Raw genomic sequence first — 18,836 nt, forward strand, 5'->3', positions numbered from 1 at the left:
GCTATTCCTAGACTCTCCTTTAGATCATGTTTTCTTGTCACTTAGCTGGCACAATTTTGAATAAAGGTTTGGCAGCAGTTGCCAGCCCTCACCATGTCTACTTGGTGATTTTAAGACTTGATCTAAAATGGGAGCCGTCGTCTAGCACCTCTGTCCAGTGTTGCTCGGGTATTGCATAATTTTTTTCATCGACGCGAATCCCCCAACGAATGCCTACGCTTGGACCCTCTCTTAGATCACCTTCTTCGATCACTCGACCGACGCAATTACGGAAGATACTTGGAAGCGGTTGCCATTCTACACCGCGTCTGTTGGTGGACGCCGACGTTGAATAAATTAGAGGGGCATGAAGCCCACCCTTGAGGGTGCTATTCCTGGACTCTCCTTTAGATCATGTTTTCTTGTTGCTCAGCTGGCACAATTTTGGAAAAAGGTTTGGCAGTGGTTGCCAACCCTCACCGTGTCTACTTGGTGATTTTAAAACTTGATCTAAAATGGGAGCCCTCATCTAGCACCTCCGTCCGGTGTTGCTCGGGTATTGCATAAATTTTTGCTATCGGTGCAAATCCCCCAACGAATGCCCTACCCTTGGACCCTCTCTTAGATCACCTTCTTTGTTCACTCGACTGACGCAATTACGAAAGAGACTTGGCAGCGGTTTCCATTCTATAGTGCATCTATTCCACGATTTTGAGGTTGATCTAATGGCGAGCCCTTGTCTAGCCATGACGTGGGTGCTTGGGGCTCTAGCAATTTTTTGCATGCCTATCATGGCAACAATGGCAAAGGTGGTTGCCGCAAGCCTCTCCCGTGCCCCCCTCATTGATTCAATGCTAGTGTTAGGGCGGATGGATATGTTAGATTTTGAAACGATGGACGCCGACATTGAATCAATTAGAGGGGCATGAAACCCACCCTTAAGGTGCTATTCCTGGACTCTCCTTTAGATCTTGTTTTGTTGTCACTCAGTTGGTGCAATTTTGGAAAAAGGTTTGGCAGCGATTGCCAACCCTCACCGCGTCTACCTGGTGACATTAAAACCTGATCTAAAATGGGAGCCCTCATCTAGCACCTCCGTCTGGTGTTGCTCGGGTATTGCATAAATTTTTTCTATCGACACGAATTCCCCAACGAATCCCTAGCCTTGGACTCTCTCTTAGATCACCTTCTTCGATCACTTGATCGACGCAATTACGGAAGAGGCTTGGCAGCAGTTGCCATTCCACAGCGCGTCTGTTCAGCGATTTCAAAGTTGATCTAATCGCGAGCCCTTGTCTAGCCATGAGGTGGGTGCTTGGGGCTGTAGCAATTTTTTGTGTGCCTATCACAGCTACAATGGGAGCTTTGATAACAAAAGCTCTCGGTGACCCTCTCCAATAGAATCAGTGCTGGTGTTCATGAAAGACACATTATTCGGATTTGGAATATTGGCACCAGCATCATTTCTATTGGGAGGGTCGTGAAGCCATCCCGATTTTGCTATGCGAGGGCTCTCTCCGCAGAGTCATTCTCTACGCAACAACTTCATTGGAAAAAAAATTTCAGAATGGTTCGGCAGCGGTTGTCGTTCCAATGGTGCCGTTGTGGTGGTTGCCTAGGTAGTGATCTGAAGGGCGAGCCATCATCTAGCAGTTGGGCTGCGCATCACGAGTGACAAGGGAGCCTATGTTATTGGAAGCTCCCCATGGCAATTTGATTAGAAGAGCCATTTCTTGTGTGAGCAAGGATGAATGCAGGCTCAGATTCCAAATGAAATCAATGACGTCGGACCTATATAAGAGTGGAATGAAGTAGCAGCAGCCCGTTTGCTATGCTCGGCTCCCCAAAGTTGCTCTTCTTTCTCACTCCATTAACATAATTTTTAGAGTTGTTCGACAGCAGTTGTCATTCCAATGTATCATTGCGATGATCTGGAGAGCGATGCTAAGGGCGGGAGCTTGTGTCTAGAATTTGGGATGTTTGTGCGAGCGAGCGGGGAAGCTTCTCTTATCAGAACCTCTCCATGGCCTTTGTATATAGACCTAGTGGTGACGATATCGATGGATGCGAGCCCTTGGATTCCAAATTTATTCACAGCTAACATTGGTTTTTGTGAGAGATGGGCACAAAATCACATCCTAATTGCTACGCGGGAGCTCCCTAAGGTTGCCTCTGTGCCAACTCGATTGGCACAACATTGGGAATGGTTCGACAGCAGTTGTCGTTCCAATGTGTCATCGGGGGATGTCTTGGAAAGTGGTCTTTCTTTCAAAGGCGAGCTCGCGTCTAGCACTTGGATTGTGCATCGCGTCACAAGTGAATGGGGATATCTCTCTGTGAACTGTGGCATGGTGATTGCAAGAGAAAATTGACTTAGTCAGAGCCATTGGCCTCGGGCCATTGTGACGGCCTTGCAATTTCTCTTTAATTGCAACCTATGTTTGCGTAGTAGTAGAGTTTGCATGTAAAGATGGGCCTTGTTCTTGAGAGTTCAAGGAGATGACCTCCAGAACTTTTGGATTTGGCCCCTTCAAGGTGAAATTCATCTAGTTGATCAGAAGAGCACGATGACCATTTCAGTCCCTTGGCTCCATGAACTCACATCTCCTAACCGATGACAATCTTTTGCTCCTCTGTCGACCTCATAAAAAATTGGGTCGTGAATGGCTGTTTGGTCAGAATTTTCAAGGATTTGGATTTTTAAGGCAGTTGTCGGTGTGTTCGCTAATTTCTAATGCAGAGTGAGCCTCGCACTAATAGCTTATATAGGAGAGGTGGTTGCCGCAAGCCTCTCCCGTGCCCCTCTCATTAATTCAACACCGGTGTAAAGGCAGATGGATATGTCAGATTTTGAAACGGTGGACACCGACGTTGAATCAATTAGAGGGGCATGAAGCCCACCCTCGATGTGCTATTCCTCGACTCTCCTTTAGATCATTTTTTCTTGTCACTCAGCTGGCACAATTTTGGAAAAAGGTTTAGCAGCGGTTGCCAGCCCTCACCGCGTCTACTCGGTGATTTTAAAACTCGATCTAAAATGGGAGCCCTCGTCTAGCACCTCCGTCCGGTGTTGCTCGGTTATTGCATAAATTTATGCCATCAGCACGAATCCCCCAATGAATTCCTACTCTTGGACCCTCTCTTAGATCACCTTCTTTGATCACTCAACTGACGCAATTATAGAAGAGACTTGGCAGCGGTTGCCATTCTACACCGCGTCTGTTCTGCAATTTCGAAGTTGATCTAATGGCGAGCCCTTGTCTCTAGCCATGAGGTGGGTGCTTGGTGCTCTAGCAAAAATTTTTTCCTGCCTATCCCAGCTACAATGGGAGAGGTGGTTGCCGCAAGGCTCTCCCATGCGCCCCTCATTGATTCAACACCACTGTCAGGGCGGATGGATATGACAGATTTTGAAACGGTGGACGCCGACGTTGAATCAATTAGAGGGGCATGAAGCCCACTCTTGAGGGTGCTATTCCTAGACTCTCCTTTAGATCATGTTTTCTTGTCACTTAGCTGGCGCAATTTCAGAGAAAGGTTTGGCAGCGCTTGCCAGCCCTCACTTCGTCTACTTGGTGATTTTAAAATTTGATCTAAAATGGGAGCCCTCGTCTAGCACCTCCGTTTGGTGTTGCTCAGGTGTTGCATAAATTTATGCCATTGGTGTGAATCCCCCAACAAATGCCTATGCTTGGACCCTCTCTTAGATCACCTTCTTTAATCAGTCGACCGACGCAATTACGAAAGAGACTTGGTAGTGGTTGCCATTCTACACTGCGTCTGTTCTGCGATTTTGAAGTTGATCTAATGGCAAGCCCTTGTCTATAGCCATGAGGTGGGTGGTTGGCACTCTAGCAAAAAATTTTGCGTGCCTATCGTGGCTACAATGGGAGAGGTGGTTGCCGCGAGCCTCTCCCGTGCCCCCCTCATTGATTCAATGTCGCTGTCAGGGCAGATGGATATGTCAGATTCTAAAATGGTGGACACTGATGTTGAATCAATTAGAGGGGCATGAAGCCCACTCTCGAGGGTGCTATTCTTGGACTCTCCTTTAGATCATGGTTTCTTGTCACTCAGCAGGCACAATTTTTGAAAAAGGTTTGGCAATGGTTTCTAGCCCTCACCACGTCTACTTGGTGATTTTAAAACTTGATCTAAAATGGGAGCCCTCGTCTAGCACCTCCGTCTGATGTTGCTCGAGTATTGCATAAATTTATGCCATCGGCGTGAATCCCCCAATGAATGCCTACACTTGGACCCTCTCTTAGATCACCTTCTTCGATCACTCGAATGACGCAATTACAGAAGAGACTTGGCAGTGGTTGCCATTCTACACCACGTTTGTTCTATGATTTTGAAGTGGATCTAATGGCGAGCCCTTGCCTATAGCCATGAGGTGGGTTCTTGGCGCTCTAGCAAAATTTGTTGCATGCCTATCGCGGCTACAATGGGAGAGGTGGTTGCCACGAGCCTCTCCCGTGCCCCCCTCATTGATTCAACACCACTGTCAAGGCAGATGGATATGTCAAATTTTGAAATGGTGGACGCCGACATTGAATCAATTAGAGGGACATGAAGCCCACCCTCATGGGTGCTATACCTGGACTCTCCTTTAGATCATTTTTTCTTGTCACTCAGCTAGCGCAATTTTTGAAAAAGGTTTGGCAGCGATTGCCAGCCCTCACCGCATCTACTTGGTGATTTTAAAACTTGATCTAAAATGGGAGCCCTCGTCTAGCACCTCCGTCCGGTGTTGCTCGGGTGTTGCATAAATTTATGCGATCGGCGCAAATCCCCCAATGAATACCTACACTTTGACCCTCTCTTAGATCACCTTCTTCGATCACTCGCCCGACGTAATTACGGAAGAGACTTGGCAGTGGTTTCCATTCTACACCGCGTCTGTTCTGTGATTTTGAAGTTGATCTAATTGCGAGGCCTTGTCTATAGCCATGAGGTGGGTACTTTGGTGCTCTAGCAAAAAATTTTGCATGCCTATCGTGGCTAAAATGGGAGAGGTGAAAATCCGTGAGCCTATCCCGTGCCCCCCTCATTGATTCAATGCCGCTGTCAGGGCAGATGGATATGTTAGATTTTGAAACGGTGGATGCCAACGTTGAATCAATTAGAGGGGCATGAAGCCCACTCTCGAGGGTGCTATTCCTAGCCTCTCCTTTAGATCATGTTTTCTTGTCACTCAGCTAGCCCAATTTCGGAAAAGGGTTTAGCAGCAGTTTCCAGCCCTCACCGCATCTTCTTGGTGATTTTAAAACTTGATCTAAAATGGGAGCCCTCATCTAGCACCTCCGTCCGATGTTGCTCGGGTATTGCATAAATTTATGCCATTGGCATGAATCCCCAAACAAATGCCTACGCTTGGACCCTCTCTTAGATCACCTTCTTCGATCACTCGAGCCCTTGTCTCTAGCCATGAGGTGGGTGCTTGGCGCTCTAACAAAATTTTTTGCATGCCTATCGCAGCTACAATGGGAGGCTTTGATAACAAAAGCTCTCGGCGACCCTCCCCAATAGAATCGGTGCTGGTGTTCGAGAAAGACACATTATTCGGATTTTGAATATTGGCACCAGCATCGTTTCTATTGGAAGGGTTGTGAAGCCATCCCAATTTTTCCATGCGAGTGCTCTCTCCCCAGATTCATTCTCTTTGCAACAACTTCTTTGGCACAAAATTTTTGAAATGGTTCAGCAACAGTTGTCGTTCCAATGGTGCCGTTGTGGTGGTTGCCTGGGCAGCGATCTGAAGGGCGAGCCATCGTCTAGCAGTTGGGCTACGCATCACGAGTGACAAGGGAGCCTTTTTTATTGGAAGCTCCCCGTAGCCATTCGATCAGAAGAGCCATTGCTTGTGTGGGAAAGGATGAATGCACCCTGGATTCCAAACAAAATCAGCAACATCAGATCTGTATATAAGAGCGGAATGAAGGAGCAACCCGTTTGCTATGCGCCTCTCCCCAAAGCTGCTCTTCTCTCTCACTCCATTGCCACAATTTTGCGAGTTGTTTGACAGTGGTTGTCATTCCAATGTGTCATTGTGGTGATCTGGAGAGTGATGCTAAGGGCGAGAGCTTGTGTCTAGAATTTGGGATGTTTGTGCGAGCGAGCAGGGGGGGCTTCTCTTCTCGCAACCTCTCTGTGGCCTTTGTATATAGACCTAGTGCCAATGATATCGATGGATGCAAGCCCCTGGATTCCAAATTTGTTCCTACAGAAGTGCATGGCACTGTCGTGACAACCTTTGTGGTCTAGGCCAGTAGTAGCGTAGAGTATTACCAATAATTTTTTTAGGATGCGGAAACTCTCCATTCCCTGTCCTGCCCTGTGCGATCCGAACTGCTGCAACTCATGGGTTCTGCGAGAGATACTCTTCTTCAGCTCCCCCCTAAAGAGAGCATTCGATGTTTGCATTGTGTGGACAAAAAGCCCAAGGTGTTTCATCTCTCTTCAGATGCAAAATTCTGGGAGGGCTTGTCGAAGTATGGCTGTTTGTACGGGGTGCACCAAAAAGCGTGTAGGGGGCATATGCCAGGGAAATGGATGTCTTTGAGTGTCCTTACTCAGTTGCATGCACGGTGTACATCTTTGCATTACGACTCTGCTGCGAGCATTTGTGATTCGAGCATTTTGGGGGAACGGGTTTCGTATGAGATGTTCTTCTCAAGCTCTTGCGAACTAGAGTTCTCATCTTTGTAATGCTCCGACAAGTGCATGCCCAACATGTTTGTCTAGGGGAAGAAATTGCACGAATGCTTTTTGCCAAGATGTGGGTGCTCGCGGGTGGGTTCCCTCGCGGTGCAGTTCTTCAGTATGTGCATGTGCATGAGATTGAAGCTTGTTCGACAACACTAGTGTGAGTGTTCACCCGTAGGAACTTTTTTGTACCTGCACTAGCAGATCACGTGTCACGGGGAACGGTTAGCGAGGCTGTGCTAGGAAAGGTGAAATTTGCCAGAGGTCAGACATGTCCGTGTATGTGGGTGGGCTCTCATCACCTATAAATGTGTAGAGGGGGTGTTATACACGATGCCCTTGAGCGGCCTTATAATTGAGGTGGTCGCGTGCATAGTGATGCCCCCGCCAATCGCATAACCAGCCATGTTTTTGACTCGCACGGCCCTTCACCCTTCAGCACGGCGGTCTCCGTTGGCACTTCGGCAACCAAATCTTCATCATGGGAAAACATTTTTTGTGATCGAGAAGGATTTTGTCTATGCAGGTGCACCTCAACAGGTGTGTAGGAGGCATATGCTTGGGAAATGGATGTCTCTGAGAGGCCTTACAATTGAGGTGGCTACGTGCGTGGTGCATCTCGTACAGACTTGAGGCTTCTTTCCGAGTAGTGGCGACAGCGAGTTCGAGGGTAAAGGGTTTTGTACAAGATGTTCTTCCTGGGTGCCTATGAACCAAGGCTCCCTATTCAGCCCTCTCCAGTCAACAATGGGACACTTTCCTCTTGTGTGAAATCTTTGAGAATTGAGAGTCCTGCATGTGCTGTGAACGTCATTCTTGTTGCTTGTGCGATGAATTATGTTTGGATGCATGACGGAGTGAATGCAAATTTTGATTTCCCATCAGGGCAGGCATCCCTTGGTTGTAGTAGGTCTTGAGGGTCCCCTTGTTGTTAGAAGCTACCTGGTCGATCCTGCCAGTAGTCATATGCTTGTCTCAAAGATTAAGCCATGCATGTCTAAGTATGAACTATTTCAGACTATGAAACTGTGGATGGCTCATTAAATTAGTTATAGTTTCTTTGATGGTACTTTGCTACTTGGATAATGATAGTAATTCTAGAGCTAATAGGTGCACCAAGTGCTGACTCTTGAAAGGGATGCATTTATTAGATAAAAGGTCGGCGCGAGCTCACCCACTATTCTGGTGATTCATGATAACTCGACGGATCACACGGCCTTTGTGCTAGCGACGCTTCATTCAAATTTTTGCCCTATCAACTTTCTATGGTAGGATAGAGGCCTACCATGGTGGTGATGAGTGATGAAGAATTAGGGTTCAATTTCAAAGAGGGAGCCTGAGAAATAGCTACCACATCCAAGGAAGGCAGCAGGGGCGCAAATTACCCAATCCTGACATGGGGAGGTAGTGACAATAAATAACAATACTGGGCTCATCGAGTCTAGTAATTGGAATGAGTACAATCTAAATCCCTTAACGAGGATCCATTGGAGGGAAAGTCTGGTGCCAGCAGCCACGGTAATTCTAGCTCCAATAGCGTATATTTAAGTTGTTGTAGTTAAAAAGCTCGTAGTTGGACCTTGGGTCATCACGGTCGGTCTGCCTTCTGGGTGTGCACTGGCCCTCACATCCCTTCTACCGGCGGCGTGTTCCTGGCCTTAATTGGCTGGGTCGCGGTTCTGGTGCCGTTACTTTATAAAATTAGAGTGCTCAAAGCAAGCCTACGCTCTGAATACATTAGCATGGAATAACGCAATAGGAGTCTAGTCCTGTTCTGTTGGCCTTCGGGACCAGAGTAATGATTAATAGGGACTATCGAGGGCATTCGTATTTCATTGTCAGAGGTGAAATTATTGGATTTATGGAAGATAAACCACTGTGAAAGCATTTGCCAAGGATATTTTCATTAATGAAGAATGAAATTTGGGGGCTTGAAGACGATCAGATACCGTCCTAGTCTCAACCATAAATGATGCCAACCAGTGATCAGTGGATGTTGCTCTAAGGACTCTGCCAGCACCTTCTGAGAAATCAGAGTGTTTGGGTTCCAGGGGGAGTATGGTCGCAAGGCTGAAACTTAAAGGAATTTATGGAAGGGCACCACCAAGAGTGGAGCTTGCGGCTTAATTTGACTCAACACAGGGAAACTTACTAGGTCCAGACATAGTAAGGATTGACAGATTGAGAGCTCTTTCTTGATTCTATGGGTGGTGGTGCATGGCCGTTCTTAGTTGGTGGAGCGATTTGTCTGGTTAATTCCGTTAACGAATGAGACCTCAGCCTGCTAACTAGCTACGTGGAGGTTCCCCTTCGCAGCCAGCTTCTTAGAGGGACAATGGCCTCCTAGGCCATGGAAGTTTGAGGCAATAACAGGTCTATGATCTTCAACAAGGAATTCCTAGTAAGCGTGAGTCATCAGCTCGCGTTGACTACGTCCCTGCCCTTTGTACCCTGAATCGTGTAGGGGATGGAGCTGGCCTCCTCCCCACCCCCAAAATCTCAGTGACATGCAGACACTCGGCCCTACAGCAATGTGCTGGACGGCCAAGCTATGAGTCCATTACCGTTGAGGTCAAGGGTCACATTGAATGCCCGTGATCGAAAGCGTGGATTCCCCGCGGGGTGAAGAAGAGACTCGAATGCAATCTGGATTAGGATCGGTGCCTTCGAATGATGTCTACATCGGAGCGAGAGGTCTCTGCTCGGTTGCAGTTCAGAGGGGGTCCGAGCCTCGTCCCTCACTGAGATTTCATGGTTCGATCGCGTGTGTGGCGCTGTGCCAGGGATCCTTCATTTCGACGGTGACAAGTCAGGACTGCTACAACCCCCTGTTGCCTTGTCCAGGTGTGTTGACTTGTCGCTTGGAGCGTTCTATGTTTAGGATGGGTGCACTCGCATGATTTGTGGGGTAGGGGCAGCGCCTTGCCTACTTGAGTCCAACAAAAATCCAAAGAAATCCAAAGAAATCCAAAGAACAAAGTGAGAGCCAGCGCCTTACACACTTGAGTCACCGAAAGACAAAAGCAAAAAAAAATCATGACTCTCGACAACAGATATCTCAGCTCTCACCACAATGAAGAATGTAGCGAAATGTGATACTTAGTGTGAATTGCAAAATCTCATGAATCATCAAGTCTTTGAACGCAAGTCACGCCCGAGGCCTCGGCCAAGGGCATGTCTGCTTGGGCGTCGCACTACAAAATTTTGCCCTCCCCAGCGAGGAGCGGAGATGGCCGTCCACATCTGCAAGTGGCGTGCGGTCAGCTGAAATGAGCACGAGGTTCGTCGATCCGTCGCAACAAATGGTGGCTCACAAAGGCCAGCATTGGTTTGCGTCGATCGAATGATTCCTCGCGAGGAACTTTATTCTGGGCTCAGCGGCACGTCGTAGGGCAGGCATTACTGCATCTCTACTGCGTCCCCAAGTCAGGCATGAGTACCCACTGAGTTTAAGCATATCAATAAGTGGAGGAAAAGAAACTTACCAGGATTCCCCTAGTAATGGTGAGCAAACTGGGAAGAGCCTAGCATGAAAATCGTCGGCCGTGCCTGTCAAATTTTAGTTTGTAGAAGCATCCTTAGCGACAGACCAGGCCCAAGTCCCCTGGAAGGGGGTGCCGGAGAGGGTGAGAGCCCCGTCGGGCTCGGACCCTATCGCACCACGAGGCGCTGTCGATGAGTCGAGTTGTTTGGCAATGCAGCCCTAATGTAGTCTAACATGTGTGCAAGTTGGCGGGTTGGGAAAACCCGCGAGGCGCAAGGAAGCTGATTGGCGAGTTGGCTGATTGGCAAAAGACTAATCAAACCGTCTAGCAGCTAGTTTCCTCTGAAGTTTCCCTCAGGATAGCTGGAGCTCACATGTGAGTTTTATCGAGTAAAGCAAATTATTAGAGGCATTGGGCACGTAATGCCCTTGACCTATTCTCAAACTTTAAATAGGTAAGTTAGCGTGGCTGCTCTATTGAGCCGTGCCACGGAATCATGAGCTCCAAGTGGGCCATTTTTGGTAAGTAGAACTGGCGATGCAGGATGAACCAAAAGTCAAGTTACGATGCCAAATTACGCACTAACCCAGATCCCACAAAGGGTGTTGGTTGATTAAGATAGTAGGATGGTGGTCATGGAAGTCAAAATCTACTAAGGATTGTGTAACAACTCACCTGCCGAATCAACTAGCCCTGAAAATGGATGGCGTTGAAGCGCGTAAACTATACTCGGCCATCGGGGCAAGTGCCAGGCTCCCATGAGTAGGAGGATGCGGGGGTTGTTGCGAAACCTTGGGTGTGAGCCTGGGTGGAACGGCCCCCGGTGCAGATCTTGGTGGTAGTAGCAAATATTCAAATGAGAACTTTGAAGACTAAAGTGGGGAAAGGTTCCATGTGAACAACACTTGGACATGGGTTAGTCGATACTAAGAGATGGGGAAACCCTATTTCAAGGGCGCACTTTGCGCGATCATCGAAAGGGAATCGGGTTAATATTCCCAAACCGGGACGTGGCGGCGGACGGCAATGTTAGGAAATTTGGAGACGTCGACGAGGGCCCCGAGAAGAGTTATCTTTTCTTAACAGCCTGCCCACCCTGAAATTGGTTCAACCGGAGATAGGGTCCAGCAGCTGGAAGAGCACCGCACATCCTGCGGTGTCAGGTGGGCCTTCGGCAGCCCTTGAAAATCTAGAGGACCAAGTACTGTTCATGCTCAGTTGTACTCATAACCGTATCAGGTATCCAAGGTGAACAACCTTTAGTCAATAGAACAATGTAGGTAAGGGAAGTTGGCAAAATGGATCCGTAACTTCGAGAAAAGGATTGGCTCTGAGGGCTGGGCCTAGGGGTCTGCACCCCAAACTTGTGGGTTGTTGGTGGCCTGCCTGAGCTGCTCCTGCGATGAGGGCGGGCTGTCGCGTGCCGATCGAGCAACGGATGCAAGACACCCCCTTCGGAGGGCTTTCCCTAGGCGGTGAACAGTCAACTCGGAACTGGTACGGACAAGGGGAATGGGACTGTTTAATTAAAACAAAGCATTGCGATGGTCCCTACGGATACTGATTTTTGCCCAGTGCTCTGAATGTCAAAGTGAAGAAATTCAACCAAGCGCGGGTAAACATCGGGAGTAACTATGACTCTCTTAAGGTAGCCAAATGCCTCATCATCTAATTAGTGACACGCATGAATGGATTAATGAGATTCCCACTGTCCCTATATACTATCTAGCGAAACCACAGCCAAGGTAACGAGCTTGGCAGAATCAGCGGGGAAAGAAGACCCTGTTGAGCTTGACTCTAGTCCAACTTTGTGAAATTTCTTGAGAGGTGTAGAATAAGTGGGAGCTTTCGAGAGCAAGTGAAATACCACTACTTTTAACGTTATTTTACTTATTCCGTGAGGCAGAGATGGGGCAATGCCCCTATTTTTGGCCTTAAGGTGCGTCTAGGTGCGTCGATCTGGGCGGAAGACATTTTCAGGTGGGGAGTCACCCCACCAAGTACTCTCACCAAGTCGACTCTTTAAGTTTGCTCATCAAGTCACCCTGCCAGGTTGGCCCACCAAGTACTCTCACCAGGTCGACTCTTTAGGTTTTTTCATCAAGTCACCCCACCAAATACTCTCACAAAGTCGACTCTCTAAGTTCGTTTAACAAGTCGCTCCGCCAGGTCGACCCACCAAGTACTCCCACCAAGTCGACTGTTTAAGTCCGTTCATCAGTTCACCTCACCAAGTACTCTCACCAAGTCAACTCTTTAGGTCCATTCATCAAGTCACCCCACCAAGTTGACCCTTTAAGTCCTTTCATCAAGTCGCCCCAGCAAGTACTCTCACCAAGTCGACTCTTTAAGTCCTTTCATCAAGTCACCCCACCAAGTTGACTCTTCAAGTCCGTTCATCAAGTCACTAGAACAAGTACTCTAACCAAGTTGATTCTTTAAGTCCATCCATAAAGTAACCCCACCAGGTCGGCCGACCAAGTCGACTCTTTAAGTCTGTTCATCAGTTCACCCTGCCAAGTACTCTCACCAAGTTGACTCTTTAAGTCTGCTCATCAAGTTGAGCCACCAAGTACTCTCACCAAGTAGACTCTTTGAGTCCATTCATCAAGTTGCCCCACCAAGTACTCTAACCAAGTCGATTCTTCAAGTGCATTCATCAAGTCGCCCCACCAAGTACTTTCACCAAGTCGACTCTTTAAGTCCTTTCATCAAGTCATCCCACCAAGTACTCTCACCAAGTCAACTCTTTAGTTCCATTCATAGAGTCACCCCACCAAGTCGACCCTTGAAGTGCGTTCATCAAGACACCCCACCAAGTCGACTCTTTAAGTTCATTCATCAAGTCACCCCGCCAAGTCAGCCCACAAATTACTCTCACCAAGTCAACTCTTTAAGTTCGTTCATCAAGTCACCCCGCCAGGTCAACCCCCCAAGTGGACTCTTTAAGTTCGTTCATAAAGTCACTCTACCAAGTCAGTCCACCAAGTTGACTCTTTAAGTTCGTTCATCAAGTCACCCTACCAGGTCAGCCCACCAACTACACTCACCAAGTTGACTCTTTAAGTTTGCTCACCAAGTCACCCTGTCAGGTCAGCCCACCAAGTACTCTCACCAGGTCAACTCTTTAGGTTTTTTCATCAGGTTGTCCCACCAAGTACTCTCACCAGGTCAACTCTTTAGGTTTGTTCATCAGGTCACCCCACCAAGTACTCTCACCAAGTCGACTCTTTAAGTTCGTTCATCAAGTCGCTCCGCCAGGTCGGCCCACCAAGTACTCTCACCAAGTCAACCCTCTAAGTTCAATCATCAAGTCACCCCACCAGGTCGGCCCACCAAGTACTCTCACAAAGTCGACTCTTTAGGTTCATTCATCAATTCACCCTACCAACTCGGCCCACCATGTTCTCTCACCAAGTCGACTCTTTAAGTTCGTTCATCAAGTCACCCTGCCAGTTCGACCCACCAAGTACTCTCACAAAGTTGACTCTTTAGGTTTCTTCATCAATTCACCCCACCAGCTCGGCCCACCAAGTTCTCTCACCAGGTCGACTCTTTAAGTTCGTTCATCAAGTCACCCTGCCAGTTCAACCCACCAAGTACTCTCACAAAGTCGACGCTCTAAGTTCGTTCATCAAGTCACCCTGCCAGGTTAGCCCACCAAGTACTCTCACCAAGTCACCCCGCTAGTTTGACCCACCAAGTTGACTCTTTAGGTTTTTTCATCAAGTCACCTAGCCAAGTCGGCCCACCAAGTCAACTCTTTAACTTCGTTCATCAAGTCAGGTGACTAGGTCAGCCCACCGAGTACTCTCACCAAGTCGACTCTTTAAGTTTGTTCATCAAGTCATCTGGCCAGGTCGGCCCACCAAGTCACCAAGTACTCTCACCAAGTCGACTCTCTAATTTCATTCATCAAGTCACCCCGCCAGGTCGGCCCACCAAGTCGAATCTTTAAGTTCGTTCATCAAGTCACCCCACCAAGTACTCTAACCTAGTCGATTCTTCAAGTGCGTTCATCAAGTCACCCAATGAAGTACTCTCACCAAGTTGACTCTTTAACTATGTTCACCAAGTCACCCCACCAAGTACTCTCACCAGGTCAATTCTTTAGGTCCATTCATAAAGTCACCCGACCAAGTCGACTCTTCAAGTGTGTTCATCAAGTCACCCCACCAAGTACTCTCACCAATTCGACTCTTTAAGTCTATTCATCAATTCACCACACCAAGTACTCTCACCAAGTCAACTCTTTAGGATCGTTCATCAAGTCACCTTGCCAAGTCGACCCTTAAAGTTCGTTCGTTGAGTCACCCCACCAAGTACTCCCACCAAGTCGACTCTTTAAGTCCGTTCATGAAGTCACCCAACCAGGTCGGCCCACCAAGTCAACTCTCTAAGTCTGTTCATCAGGTCACCCCACCGAGTACTCTCACCAAGTCAACTCTTTAGGTCCGTTCATCAAGTCACCCCACAAAGTCGACCCTTTAAGTTCGTTCATCAAGTCACCCCACCAAGTTGACTCTTTAAGTCCTTTCATCAAGTCACACCACCAAGCCGACTCTTTAAGTCCGTTCATCAAGTCCCCAGAACAAGTACTCTCACCAAGTTGACTCTATAAGTTCGTTCATCATGTCACCCCACCAGGTCGGCCCACCAAGTTGACTCTTTAAGTCTGTTCATCAGTTCACCCCACCAAGTACTCTCACCAAGTCAACTCTTTAGGTTCGTTCATCAAGTCACCCCACCAAGTCGACCCTTTAAGTCCGTTCATCAAGTCGCCACACCAAGTACTCTCACAAAGTCGACTCTTTAAGTGCTTTCATCAAGTCACCCCACCAAGTCGACTCTTCAAGTCCATTAATCAAGTCACCAGAACAAGTACTCTAACCAAGTCGACCCTTTAAGTCCGTTCATCAAGTCGCCCCACCAAGTACTCTCACCAAGTTGACTCTTTAAGTCCTTTCATCAAGTCACCCCACCAAGTTGACTCTTTAAGTCCTTTCATCAAGTCACCCCACCAAGTCGACTCTTTAAGTCCATTTGTCAAGTCACCTGAACTAGTACAAGTACTCTCACCAAGTCGACTCTTTATGTCTATTCATCAAATCACCCCTCTGGTTCGGCCAACCAAGTACTCCCACCAAGTCGATTCTTTAAGTCCGTTCATCAGTTCACCCTGCCAAGTACCCCACCAAGTGGACTCTTTAAGTCTGCTCATCAAGTCTGTTCATCAAGTCACCCCACCAAGTACTCTGACCAAGTCGATTCTTCAAGTGCGCTCATCAAGTCGAGCCACCAAGTACACTCACCAAGTTGACTCTTTGAGTTTGTTCATCAAGTCACCCCACTAAGTGCTCTCACCAAGTCAACTCTTTAGGTCCATTCATGGAGTCACCCCACAAATTCGACCCTTCAAGTGCTTTCATCAAGTCACCCCACCAAGTTGACTCTTTAAGTTCGTTCATTAAGTCACCCTGCCAAGCGGCCGACTAAGTGGAATCTTTAAGTTCGTTCATGAAGTCACTCTGCCAAGTCAGCCCACCAAGTCGACTCTTTAAGTTCGTTCATCAAGTCACCCCGCCAGGTTAGCCCACCAAGTACTCTCACCAAGTTGACTCTTTAAGTTTGATCACCAAGTCACCCCGCCAGATCAGCCTACTGAGTACTCTCACCAAGTCGTTTCTTTAGGTTTTTTCATCAAGTCACCCCACCAATTACTCTCACCAAGTTGACTCTTTAAGTTCGTTCATCAAGTCGCTCCACCAGGTCAGCCCGCCAAGTACTCTCACAAAGTTCTCTCACCAAGTCGACTCTTTAAGTTTGATCATCAAGTCACCTCGCCAGTTCATCCCACCAAGTACTCTCACAAAGTTGACTCTCTAAGTTCGTTCATCAAGTCACCCTGTCGGGTCAGCCCACCAAGTACCCTCACCAAGTCACCGTGCTAGTTTGACCCACCAAGTTGACTCTTTAACTTCGTTCATCAAGTCACCCGGCCAAGTCATCCCACCAAGTCGACTCTTTAAGTTCGTTCATCAAGTCATGTGACTAGGTCAGCCCACCGAGTCCTCTCACCAAGTCGACTCTTTAAGTTTGTTCATCAAGTCACCCCGCCAGGTCAGCCCACCAAATAATCTCACAAAGTCAACTCTTTAAGTTTGTTCATCAAGTCACTCTACCAGGTCAGCCCACCAAGTTGACTCTTTAAGTTCGTTCATCAAGTCACCCTGGCAGTACGGCCCACCAAGTCGACTCTTTAGGTTCGGTCATCAAGTCACCCTGCCAGGTCGGCCCACCAAGTCGACTCTTTAGGTTCATTCATCAAGTCACCCCACCAAGTACTCTCACCAAGTCGACTCTTTAAGTTCGCTCATCAAATCACCCCGCTATGTCTGCCCACCATGTACTCTCACCAAGTCGACTCTTTAGGTTCATTCATCAAGTCACCCTGCCAGGTCGGCCCACCAAGTGGACTCTTTAAGTTCATTCATCAAGTCACCCGGCTAGGTCGGCAAGTCACCCCACTAGGTCGGCCCACCAGGTCGACTCTTTAAGTTCGTTCATCAAGTCACCCCACCAAGTACTCTAACCAAGTCGATTCTTCAAGTGCATTCATCAAGTCACCCGACCAAGTACTCTCACCAAGTCGACTCTTTAAGTCCTTTCATCAAGTCACCCCACCAAGTCGACTCTTTAAGTCCATTCCTCAAGTCACCATGACAAGTACAAGTACTCTCACCAAGTCAACTCTTGATGTTTGTTCATCAAGTCACCCCACCAGTTCGGCCAACCAAGTACTCCCACCAAGTTGATTCTTTAAGTTCGTTCATCAGTTCACCCTGCCAAGTACTCTCACCAAGTGGACTCTTTAAGTCTGCTCATCAAGTCGAGCTGCCAAGTACTCTTAGCAATTCGACTCTTTGAGTCCGTTCATCAAGTCACCCCACCAAGTACTCTAACCAAGTCAATTCTTCAAGTGCGCTCATCAAGTCACCCCACCAAGTACTCTCACCAAGTCGACTCTTTGAGTCTGTTCATCAAGTCACCCCACCAAGTGCTCTCACCAAGTCAATTCTTTAGGTTCGTTCATAGAGTCACCCCACCAAGTTGACTCTTCAAGTGCGTTCATCAAGTCACCCCACCAAGTCGACTCTTTAAGTTAATTCATCAAGTCACCCTGCCAGGTTAGCCCACAAATTACTCTCACCAAGTCAACTCTTTAAGTTCGTTCATCAAGTCACCCCGCCAGCTCGGCCCACCAAGTGGACTCTTTAAGTTCGTTCATGAAGTCACTCTGACAAGTTGGCCCACAAGGTCAACTCTTTAAGTTTGTTCACTAAGTCACCCCGCCATGTCAACCCACCAAGTACTCTCACCAAGTCGACTCTTTAAGTTTTCTCATCAAGTCACCCTGCCAGGTCGGCCCACCAAGTACTCTCACTAGGTCGGCCCACCAAGTACTCTCACCGGGTCGACTCTTTAGGTTTGTTTATCAAGTCACCCCACCAAGTACTCTCACAATGTCGACTCTCTAAGTTCATTCATGAAGTCACTCAGCCAGGTCAGCCCACCAAGTACTCTCACCAAGTCGACCCTTTAAGTTCGGTCATCAAGTCACCCAACCAGGTCGGCCCACCAAGTACTCTCACAAAGTTGACTATTTAGGTTCGTTCATCAATTCACCCTGCCAGCTCGGCCCACCAAGTTCTCTCACCAAGTCGACTCTTTAAGTTCGTTCATCAAGTCACCTTGCTAGTTCGACCCACCAAGTACTCTCAAAAAGTCAACTCTCTAAGTTCGTTCATCGAGTCACCTTGCCAGGTCAGCCCACCAAGTACTCTCACTAAGTCACCCTGCCAGGTCGGCCCACCAAGTCGACTCTTTAAGTTCATTCATCAAGTCACCTAGCCAAGTCAGCCCACCAAGTCGACTCTTTAAGTTCGTTCATCAAGTCATGTAACCAGGTCAGCCCACTGAGTACTCTCACCAAGTTGACTCTTTAAGTTAGTTCATCAAGTCACCTTGCCTGGTCGGCCCACCAAGTACTCTCACCAAGTCGACTCTTTAAGTTTGTTCATCAAGTCACCCTGCCAGGTCGGCCCACCAAGTAGACTCTTTAAGTTCATTCATCAAGTCACCTTGCCAGGTCTGCCCACCAAGTCGACTCTTTAGGTTCATTCATCAAGTCACCCCACCTAGTACTCTCACCAAGTCGACTCTTTAATTTTGTTCATCAAATCACCCCGCGATGTCTTCCCACCAAGTACTCTCACCAAGTCGACTCTTTAGGTTCATTCATCAAGTCACCCTGCCAGGTCGGCCCACCAAGTGGACTCTTTAAGTTCGTTCATCAAGTCACCCAGCCAGGTCGGCCCACCAAGTCACCAAGTACTCTCACTAAGTCGACTCTCTAAGTTCGTTCATCAAGTCATCTTGGCAGGTTGGCCCACCAAGTCGACTCTTTAAGTTCATTCATCAAGTCACCCCACCAAGTACTCTAACCAAGTCGATTCTTCAAGTGCGTTCATCAAGTCACCCGACCAAGTACTCTCACCAAGTCGACTCTTTAACTCTGTTCATCAAGTCACCCCACCAAGTACTCTCACCCGGTCAACTCTTTAGGTCCGTTCATCAAGTCACCCCACCAACTCGACCCTTCAA

At 48.0% G+C, this 18,836-nt stretch overlaps 1 non-coding gene and 2 pseudogenes across 1 annotated transcript; all 3 read left to right on the forward strand.

Moving 5' to 3' along the window:
* The first annotated feature begins 7,626 nt into the window (after window positions 1-7,626).
* LOC149574635 (18S ribosomal RNA) lies at window positions 7,627-9,149 on the forward strand (annotated as a pseudogene).
* Window positions 9,150-9,725: 576 nt separating this feature from the next.
* Window positions 9,726-9,879, forward strand: LOC149574636 (5.8S ribosomal RNA). The gene has a single exon (XR_016361318.1). It is a non-coding gene; the product is annotated as a 5.8S ribosomal RNA (ribosomal RNA).
* Window positions 9,880-10,126: 247 nt separating this feature from the next.
* On the forward strand, window positions 10,127-11,437 carry LOC149574637 (25S ribosomal RNA; annotated as a pseudogene).
* Window positions 11,438-18,836: the final 7,399 nt, after the last annotated feature.

This window comes from Cupressus sempervirens, chromosome 2, assembly GCF_028749045.1.
Source record: "Cupressus sempervirens isolate cs-2001-9-10 chromosome 2, ASM2874904v1, whole genome shotgun sequence".
NCBI classification, from domain to species: domain Eukaryota; kingdom Viridiplantae; phylum Streptophyta; class Pinopsida; order Cupressales; family Cupressaceae; genus Cupressus; species Cupressus sempervirens.